Source organism: Macaca mulatta, chromosome X (genome assembly GCF_049350105.2).
Source record: "Macaca mulatta isolate MMU2019108-1 chromosome X, T2T-MMU8v2.0, whole genome shotgun sequence".
Taxonomy (NCBI): Eukaryota; Metazoa; Chordata; class Mammalia; order Primates; family Cercopithecidae; genus Macaca; species Macaca mulatta.
The window spans coordinates 42,058,645-42,069,382 of record NC_133426.1 but is presented as its reverse complement, the minus strand read 5'-3'; the positions used below and the strand labels follow the sequence as shown (position 1 = coordinate 42,069,382).

Sequence of the window (10,738 nt, the reverse complement as noted above, 5' to 3'; positions counted from 1 at the left end):
AGAAATTATTTTTAAATGACCATTCTTAAATTCTAGAGTTAAGAAGAACGATAACAGAAATAAAACATACACAAAGGGGCTCAACAAGAGATTTGAGTGGCAAAAGAAAGAATCAGCAAATTTGAAGGTAAAATATGAAGAATTGTCCAACCTGAAGAATGGAAAGAAAAACTAATGAAGAAATATTAGCAGAGGCTGAGAGACCTATGAGATACAATTAAGTATTCCAACATAAGTGTACTGGGAGTTCAAAAAGAAGAAAAGAGAAAGAGGCAAAAAAAAAATGAAGAGATAATGGCCCAAACTTCCCCAAATGGATTAAAAACATTAATCCACACACCCAAGAAGCATAATTAATTCCAAGTAAGATGAACTAGAAGACATTTACAGAGACACATAGCCAAGATGTTGAAAGGCAAAGACAGAGAAAATCTTGAGAGTAGAAAGAGAAAACCAATTAATCACAGACAAGTGGAAAGGAGAGCTTGATAGATTAGCAACTGATTTCTCTTCAGAAATAATGGAGGCTCAGAATGCAGTGGAATGACATATTCAAAGTATTGAAAGAAAAAAAAAACTGTCAACCAAGAATCCCATATCTAGCAAAACTATAATTCAAAACTGAAGGCAAAACAAAGACATTTCCAGATAAACATGATCTCTCTTACAAAGAATACTAAGTGAAATTCCTCAGGGTGAAAGAAAATAACACTAGACAGTAATTCAAATTCACACAAAAAATACAGAGCATGAGTAAAAATAACTATGTATTTAAATATAAGAAACTTTAGAAAGGTAGTTTCTCTCTTCTCTTAATTTATTTAGAAGACAATTGTACAAAAGAATAATTATAAAAATTTTCCTGTTGGAAATATGTCATACAAAGAAGTAATATGTATAAATAATAATATCACAAAGAGGGAGGGATAGAACTATATTGAAGCAAAATTTCTGTATTTCACTGGAATTAAGTTAGTATTACCTGAAATACATCATTTTTAGTTTAGAAGCATACTGTACTTCCTCCAGAAGAAAAACTAAAAAAATTATTCCCAAAAATATAATTAAAAACTATTTAAAAAGGAATTTAAATAATACACTAAAAAAAAGTATTTAGGACAAAAACAGCAGTAAAGAAGGAATAGAGGAACAAAAGGGCATGACACAAATAGAAAACAAATTGAAAATATGAGATTAAATACAAATATATCAATAACCACATTAAAAATCAAATGATTGTGCTCACTTCAGCAGCACATACACTAAAATATCAATGATGTAAAGAAGATTAGCATGACTTCTGTGCAAGAATGACATGCAAATTCATGAAGTGTTCCACATACTTCTGAGTTTAAAAAAAAAAGGCTAATCCCAAAGGGTTACATAATGCATAGTCCTATTTATATAACATTTTTGAAATGAAATAATTTTAGAAGTAGAGGTCAGATTAGCGGTTTCCACGGATTAGGGATGGGGCAGCAGTGGGGGTGGCAGGGATATGGATATAGTTGTGAAAGGGAAACATGAGGGATACTTGTGGTGTTGGAACTGTTCAGTACCTTGACTGTCGTGGTGGATACACTATCCTACACAGGTGATAACATTACATAGAGCTTAATAAACCCCCTCACCCACAGACACACACACACACACACACACACATACACACACACACAAACGATTACAAATGAAGCTGGGGAAATAGAAATAAGAGCTACAGATTATACCACTGACAATATCCAAATTGTAATATTATACTATAGTTTTGCAAAATGTTACTGTTGTTGGAGAAAACTAGGCAAAATGTACCAGGGACTGTTCTGGGTTATTTCTGAGTACTATATATGAATATACACTTATCTCAATAAAAATTTTAATTAAAAATGTAAAAGGATTAAACATCCAAATTAAAAGGCAGACACAGTTATACTGGATATAAAACAAGACCCAGCTATATGCTGTCTATAAGAGACACACATAGATTCAAAGACACAAATAGTAAAAGTTGAAAGTAAAAGTACAAAAATTATATTATGAAAATAGTAACCATAAGAGAGATAAAGTCTCTGTACTAGTAACAGACAAAATTAAGATAAAAAATATTGCTACAGACAAAGAAGAACATTTTATAATTATAAAGCATTAGTTAATCAGGAAGATATAACAATTACAAAGTATACACATACCTGACAACAGAGCTCCAAAATACATGAGGCAGAAACTTACAGAATTGAAGTAAGAAATAAAATAAAAAACAGCAATAGTTGAAGACTTCTATAGTCCACTCTATAGAATGGATAAAACAACTAGACATAAAATCAGTAGAGACATAGAAGAATTGAACAACATTATCAACCAACTGTATCTATAGTACACCCCATCCAACAATAGCAAAATATACATTCTTTTGAAGTGCACAAGGAATATTCTTGAGGATAGACCATATGCCAGGTGCCATGGCTTGAATATTGTTTGTCCCCACCAAAACTTATGTTGAGGCTTGATCCTCAGTGTGGTGATGTTGGGAGCTGGCACCTTTAAGAAATGAGTAGGTCACTAAGAGGGGTTAATGCCTTTCTCATGGGAGTGAGTTCTCACTCTCATGGGACTGTATTAGTTACCATGACAGAAGGTTATTATAAAGTAAGGCTGCCTCTCGTGTTTGGTTTCTTTGCACATGCTGCTTCCCCTTCTGCTTCTCCACCATGTTATGATGCAGCACATAGCCCTCACTGGAAGCCAACCAGATGCAGCCACCCAATCTTGAACTTCCCAGTCTCCAGAACTATGAGTCAAATAAACCTCATTTCTTTATAAATTATCCAGTCTCAGGTATTCTGTTGTCACAGCAGAGAATGGATTAAGACACTTGGTCACAAAATAACACTTAATAAGCATAAAAGGATTAAAACAATATAAAATATGTCCTCCAATCACATTGGGATCAAATTATAAATCAATAAAAGGAAATTTGTGAAGTCAATAAATACTTGGAAATTAAACAACACACTTCTAAATAACCAATGGGTCATAGAAAAAATTGCAAGGGAAATTAGAAAGGAACTGAAGGAAAACAGAATCACAATATATCAAACTTTATGACAGAGAGAGAAAACAGTGTTTAGAAAGACTTTTATATCTTCAAATGCCTATATTTAAAAAAAGAAAGATCTCCAATGAATTGCCTAACCTTTTACCTTAATAAGTAAAAGAAGAAGAGAAACCTAAACCCAAAGCAAGCAAAAAGAAGAAATAATAAAGATCACAGTGAAAATCAATGAAGTAGAAAACAGAAAAACAACAGACAGAGTCAATGATACCAAAAATTGGTTCTTTGCAATAATCAACAAAATTGACAAAAATTTAGATAAACTGATCAAGAAAAAAGGAGAAGACATAAACCACCAAATTCAAACATGAAAGAGGAGACATCACTATTGACCTTATAGAAATTAAAAGGATTAAACGAGAATACTATGAACAACTGTATACCAGAAAATTCAACAATTTAAATGAAATGGACATATCCTTAGAAAGATACAAATCACCTGAACTAACGCAAGAAGAAATAAAAAATATGACTAGACCTACAATGAGAAATTGAATTAGTAATTTTAAATCTTCCCACAAAGAAAAGTCTAGGCTAAGATGGCTTTACTGAGGAATTCAATCAAACATTTAGAGAATTTAAATCAATCCTTCATAAATTCTTCCAGAAAATAGGGGAGGAGGAAACTCTTCCCAATTAATTTTCTGAGACCAATATTACCCTGATGCCAATGCCAGATAAAAACATGACATGAAAGGAACACTACAGATAAATATACTTCTTGAATATAGATGCAAAAATGTCAATAAAATTTAAGTAAGCTAAAATGCCAGAAATATGTGAAAAATATTAAACATCATACCAAGAGATTCTTTTAATCCCGGGAATGCAAGGTTAATTTAACATCTGAAAATTAATGTAATATATTAATAAGATGAAGGACAAAAACCACATGATTATCTCAACAAATTCAGAAAAAGTGTTTGACAATATCTAATATCCATTCATTATAAAAACTCTCAACAGCCTATCATCTATGAAAGATCTATAGATAAAATCATACTTAATGGTGAAAGACTGAATGTTTTCTTTCTAAGACTAGGAATAAGGCAAGGATGTTCACTCTCATCAGTTCCATCTAACATTGTAATGGAAGTCCTAGCTAGTGCAATCAGGCAAGAAACAAACAAAAAGAGGCATCCAGGTTTGAAAGAAGAAGTAAAACTATTTCTATTCCAAGTTTACCGAGTTTATCCTACTGGGAGTTCATGGAGCTTCTTGGATGTGTAGATTTATATTTTTCATTATTTCTTCAAATATTCTTTCTTTCCCTTTCTTTCTCTCCTCTCCTTTTGGACTCCCATTATGTGTATGTTAGTACACAGGTCGCTGAGACTCTGTTCATTCTTATTCATTCTTTTTACTTTCTGTTCCTCAGACTGACTAATCACAACTGACCTATCTTCAAGTTTTCTCATTTTTTCTTCTGCCAGCTCGAATCTGCTGTTGAGCCCCATTAGTGAATTTTTCATTTCAGTCATTTTACTTTTCAACTCCAGAATTTTTGTTTGGTTCTTTTTTATAAAAGCATACCTCAGGGATATTGCAGGTTTAGTTCTAGATCATGATAATAAAGCAAATATCATAATAAAGCAAGTCACATTAATTTTTGGTTTCCTGGTGCATATAAAAGTTATGTTTACACTAACTGTAGTTTATTGTGTGCAATAGCATTATGTCTAAAAAATGCACATAACTTAATTTAAAAATACTTTATTGCTTTAAAAATGTTGGCAGAGAGACACAAAGTGAGCACATGCTGTTGGAAAAATGGTGCCGATAGACGTGCTCAATGCAGGGTTGCCAAAAACCTTCCATTTGTAAAAAAATGCAGTACCTGCAAAGCACAATAAAGTGAAGTGCAATCAAATGAGGTGTGCCTGTAATTTCTATCTTTATATTCTTATTCTTTATATGATGATACATTGTTTTCCTACTTTCGCTTTTTAGACATGGTTTCCATTAGCTCTTTGAACATATTTAAAATGTTCAAATACCTATTTTAAAGTTTTAATCTACAAAGTCCAACATCTGGGATTCCTCGGGGACAGTTTCTGTTGATTGTCATTTTTTTCTGCTCTGTATGGGCCATATTTTCTTGTTTCTTTGCTTGCCTCATAAATTTTTGTTGAAAGCTGGATATTTTGAATATCATAATATGGCAACTCTGGAAATCAGATATTCCCTCATCCCCAGAGCTTGTCGATGTTACTGCTTGTTGTTGTTTTTCTAACAACTTTACTGATATAATTTACTGATATAGTTCTGTAAAGTCTATTCTCTTTCTTATGTTTGGTCACTGAGGACTCTGGTCAGCCTGGTGATTAGCCAACAATTGAACAGAGATTTCCTTCAAGCCTGGAACCAAAAATTCTCCCACTGTTTGCAGAAGGGTTCTCTGTGCATGCTGATGCATGTCTTCAACATTCAGACAGGCAGTCTACAATACTACCTTGGTCTTTACTTCTAGTTTGTGCAGGGCCTCAAGGTTGACCAGAGAGGTGAGCTTAAGGCCTTCTCAGGTCTTTTCTGAGTATGCACACAGCCTTGGACTTGCATGCAGTCTTCTACATTCCCAGAAATACGTTGGAAATGTTCAAAGCCCTTATTCCCCTACACATCTTAGACTTTCTTCCCAAGCTTTTTGGTAAGTCTATTGTTTGTCTCAACCATTATCCGTTGCCTCAGGCAGTAATAAATAAAATATTTGCCTGTAAATATTTCAACAAATATGCCCCCAGGTAGTGACCTTAGGACTGGGTGAGTTTGGAGCTAGGCAAGATAAAGACATACTATTCGACCAGGTATTCCAGAGGGCCACCAGACAGATCAACTAAAGGCAATTCTTTGCAAATGAGGTCCTTCTGCCCCATCTAGTACTGCTATTGGAATGTAGGATATTATTTCCAAGACTATAACTAAGCTGGGGAGTGGTAGATAAAACCAGGGTGAGTTAAAATGCTACGATGCTCTGTTCTTGCCGATAATCAGCCATTTTTCTTGAATAAGCACTCTGAGTTGCTGCAAGCTTTTGGTTAATTTTCAAACTTCTGAAAAAGTTGATTCTGACAGTTTTTGCCACTTTTTTCACTACTTTTATGAAAAGGCAGACTTCTGGAGTTCCCTACTCCATTTTCAACGATTTCATTTTCTATTCACAGATGACATGATCTTGTATATGGAAAGTCCCAAAATATCCACTGAAAACCTATTAACACTAATAAACAAGATCAACAAAATTGTATGATATAAGAGCAATAGACAAAAAAATCCATTGTATTTCTAGGTACTTATTATAAATTATTGGAAAATGAAATTAAGAAACAGTTCTATTCATAACAGCACCTAAAAGAATAAAATGCTCAGAAATGAGTGCAATGAAAGAAGTCTATTGCTTTACACTGAAAACTATAAAACACTGTGCCAAGAAATTAAAGAAAATATGAATAAAAGGTAAGATATTTTATTTTCACAGATTGGAAGATTCAATATTATTAAGACAGCGATTTTCCCAAAATTGGTGTATAAATTCAGTACAATTCCTATCAAAGTCCTAGCTGCCATTTTTACAGAAACTGAGGGACTATCTTAAAATTTATATGGAAATGCAAAGGCCCCAGAATAGTCAAAATAATCTTGAAAAACAAGAACAAAGTCAGAGGACTTGTACTTCCTGACTTCAAAACTTACTATAAAGCTATAGTAATGAAGACAATGCAGTACTAGCATAAGGATAGACATATAGATCAATGGAACAGAATTGAGATGCTAGAAATAAACCGTTACATTTATGGTTAATTGATTGTTTACAAAGGTGTCAGTTCTATATGATACAGAAACAACAATCTTTTTCAACAAACAACAGAGACAATTTTTAACAAACGGTGCATGCAAAAAAATTTAAACACTTTCCTCACACTATTCACAAAAAGAAAATAACTCAGCGCATTGTAAATCTAAATTTAAAAGCTAAAAGTATAAAACTTTCCTAAGAAAACCTTTGCGACCTTGAGTCAGACAGAGTTTTTAGACACTATGTCAAAAGCAAAATCCATTTAAAAATACTTAATAAATTGAACTTTACCAAAATTTAAAAACTTTGCTCTTCAAAAAGCACCTTTACAAAAATTTAAAGATGAGCCAAATAATGAAAACAAATATTTACAAATCATATATCTAATAAATATATAAAGAACTCTTCCAATTCAACAGTAAGAAGACAAACAACCCTGTTAAAATTTTGGCTAAAGATTTGAATAGATGCTTCACCAAAGAAAATACCTAAATGAATAATAAATACATGAAAAGACGCTCAATCTCATTGTTTATTAGTGAAATTCAAATCATAACCACAATGAACTGCCACTTCACTCCCACTAGAATTGCTATCATCAAAAAGAGAGAAAACAATAAGCATTGTCAAGGATATACAGAAACTAAAACCCTCATACTTTGTTGGTGAGAATGTAAAGTGGTCCAACCACTTCGGAAGACTATTTGGTGATTTCCTCAAAATTTGAACATAATTTTAGCAGACGATCCATCAACTCCACTCCTAGATATCTACCCAAGAGAAATAAAACCTTATGTCCACATGAAGACTTGTATGTGGGTATTCATAGCACCATTATTCATAAAAGTCAAAAAGTAGAAACAATCAAATATCTATCAACTGGGAAAGAAGAAACAAATGTAAATCCATACAGTAGCATATTGTCAGGCAATCAAAAAGAATTAAGTACTAATATATGCTAGAATATGGATGAACTTCAAAAATATTATGCTAAGTGAAAGAAGCCAGAACCAAAAGATTACATATTGTATGATTCCATTTGTATGAAATGTCTAGAAAAGGCAAATCTGCAAAAATAGATAGTAGATTAGTCACTGCCTGAGGCTGGGGGTAAAAGAAAGAGTTGCAGATAAGCATGAGGGATTTCTCTTTTGAGGAGATAGAAGTGTTCTAAAACTGGATTGTGGTGATAGCTGCTCAACTTCATAAACTCACTAAGAATCATTGAATTGTACACTTAAAATGGGGGAACCTATGGCATATAAATTATGCCTTAATAAAGCTGTTTAAAAAATTAAATGAAGCTATGATAATAAAAAGGCTACCCCTAAATAAATTACTATTAATCATATTAAGTCACCAGAACAGCAGTGTGGATGAATTTACCAAAAGCACAGCCTAAAGGAAAGGAATTAATTCCTAGAGACAGAAGCCTGACTTCAACAAATGAAGAGACCCCACAGAGAACAAGAGGAGCACAGTCTTGTGCTTCCCATCCCAGGAGGCTTTGAGGAGGGTGCAACCATATCCCATTGCTGCATCCATTACTCCCGATCTTATACTTTTCCAAAAGGAGAAGGGAGAGCAAATTACAATTTACACTAGTCTGAAAATCCTAAGAATTACGTGCCTATTGAGGGAGTCTTGGTTTTCAAACAAGTGTTTTGAAATAAAGTATCAGATGTCCTTCCAGACATACTACCAGTAGTAAATATTAGAGTTTAAGGAGGACTCAGTGAGACCACACCCATGTTCCACACTGGAAACTGACCCATATGACTCATTTTAATCACAACTCTCCTGCCCCACATACCCACAACAGACGAAAAAACAATTTTCACAAATAATCATAATAGTTGCCATTTACTGGACACATTGCGCATCCGGCATTGTAGTCAAGGCTTCAACCCTCTCAACAAACATAACCCTATGACGCAGGATTCATCCTTATCCTCACTCTACATATGAGGAATCTGAGAACTGAAGAGGTTATGAAACTCACCCACAATCATGTGTCTGGTAATTACTGGAGCTGAGATTCTTCCCTCTGAGCCTCCTACCTGCTTAGACCAAATTCTCAGCCCCTACTCTCTACAGCTGTGTTCCTCAAGCTTATTTTCTTTAATACATCCTGACCCAGGATATACAAGTATATCTGTAAAAGGAGTTTCACAAAACAATACTTAATGTCTACTATGCAAAATATTTTTATTCTATTTGTCTTATTTTACTTTTTAATATTAGGTTGGTGCAAAAGTAATTGCATTTTTGCCCTTAAAAGTAATGGTCAAATATCTTGGTCAACACCACCAATATAATTTTAAAAACACTACTACACAGAAAAACCTGTATAGTCACATGGATGTGAGACTCTGCAAAAATTTTCAAGACCCTTCTAGGTATGTCCATCAAAGTCAAGCAACTGCCAGGCTGAATACCTGCCTACACTGCAACCCTTCACCTGCCAGAGGAAGGAGGAAGAGAGAGCTAAAAGCCCGAGCAAGTAACCCAGTGGATAGCCCCTACTCAAGGGTGCACTAAGCGAGAATCTAGCCACGAGGAGGGCAAGAAAAGAGAGAAGCAATCTATTTGCCTTAAACAAAGTGTACAGTAACAGAATTCCTAGCAACGCACCAAAAGACTAAGAGATTCTAAGAAAACCTCCTGTTTTCCTATGACCAGAATATCATAGGTAGACTTTATTCTCAAATTCACCTTGCTTAATACCACCTTAAGACAACTTATAGGGGCCTGTAAGAGCTCAAACCTGGTCCACTCTGCCACTCACATCTCCTACCACATCAACAGCATAACTCAGATCCCAAATTCAGAGACACCAGAAATCCTTTCTGTTCAATTTATAATTAAAAGGGTGTAGCTTCTATTTGAACAGCTTCACCAAGTGAAAAACTTTTAAATGATTTTCTGCCTACATATTTCCACTTTATTAAAATGAAAACATAACCCCAGATGATTATTTTCCCTTGCATCATTCTGGCATTTTATCTTCTGCTTATTTGAGGACCGTTGTGTTCTTTTGCATTCATCTTGGTAATCCTAGCAGACTTCCCCACAATTCATTTCTCTACAGCGTTACCTCTGTTCGCTTAGATTTTCTGCTGATGTAACTGCTTGGGCTGATCAAAAAGGTGAAGAGGGGATTAGGGAGGTCCATATTAAAGGTTTTAAGCATGTGTGTTCTCAATTATTTTCTTGATCTGGGAGATTACATTGGAAGAGTTATCTCTGTCTCCTTAAGAAGAGAGTTTGCAAAAAGCACAGCATTGTTGAGATTCTGTTATTGAGGCGTTGGAAAGGATTACTCCTTTTTCCTCTGTCTTTAACCACTGCAATCCTAAGAAGACTCCTTTATGAAGCCTCTGCTTCAAAGACCTTTGAGGTGCAGATGTCTGCAAAGTAGCTCAGATTTAATATTCCCGAATCAGAACTTCTGACTCTGGCCACTATTTCCACCCCAACTGCTTCTCCCCATCGCCCACCCCCACCTTCCCATTATCAGAAAACAGTCACCTCCTTCCTCCCAGTCGCTTTGGCCTAAAATCCAGAGGCCCTCCCTCTGAATTTCCCTCCCTCATTAGCCACCATACATGATTCATTAGCAAGTCCTATCCCCCTGCTTTCAAAATAGGTATGAAATTCAACCACTTTTCCCCATCTCTCTGCTCAGAAGGCCTCTTCTTCATGCACTGGAACTACTGCAGTGATCCTCAAACTGATATCCTTGTTTCTGCTTTTACTGCTTCCAATCCATTCTCCACCCAGCAAATGGAAGATCTTATAAAAATTTAAAGCAGATCATGTCCTCCCTAAGCTTA

General features: G+C 34.6%; 1 non-coding gene across 1 annotated transcript; it reads left to right on the top strand.

The window, feature by feature from the left end:
- The first annotated feature begins 1,238 nt into the window (after positions 1-1,238).
- Positions 1,239-1,345, top strand: LOC114675181 (U6 spliceosomal RNA). The gene has a single exon (XR_003726276.2). It is a non-coding gene; the product is annotated as a U6 spliceosomal RNA (small nuclear RNA).
- The last annotated feature ends 9,393 nt before the right edge of the window (positions 1,346-10,738 follow it).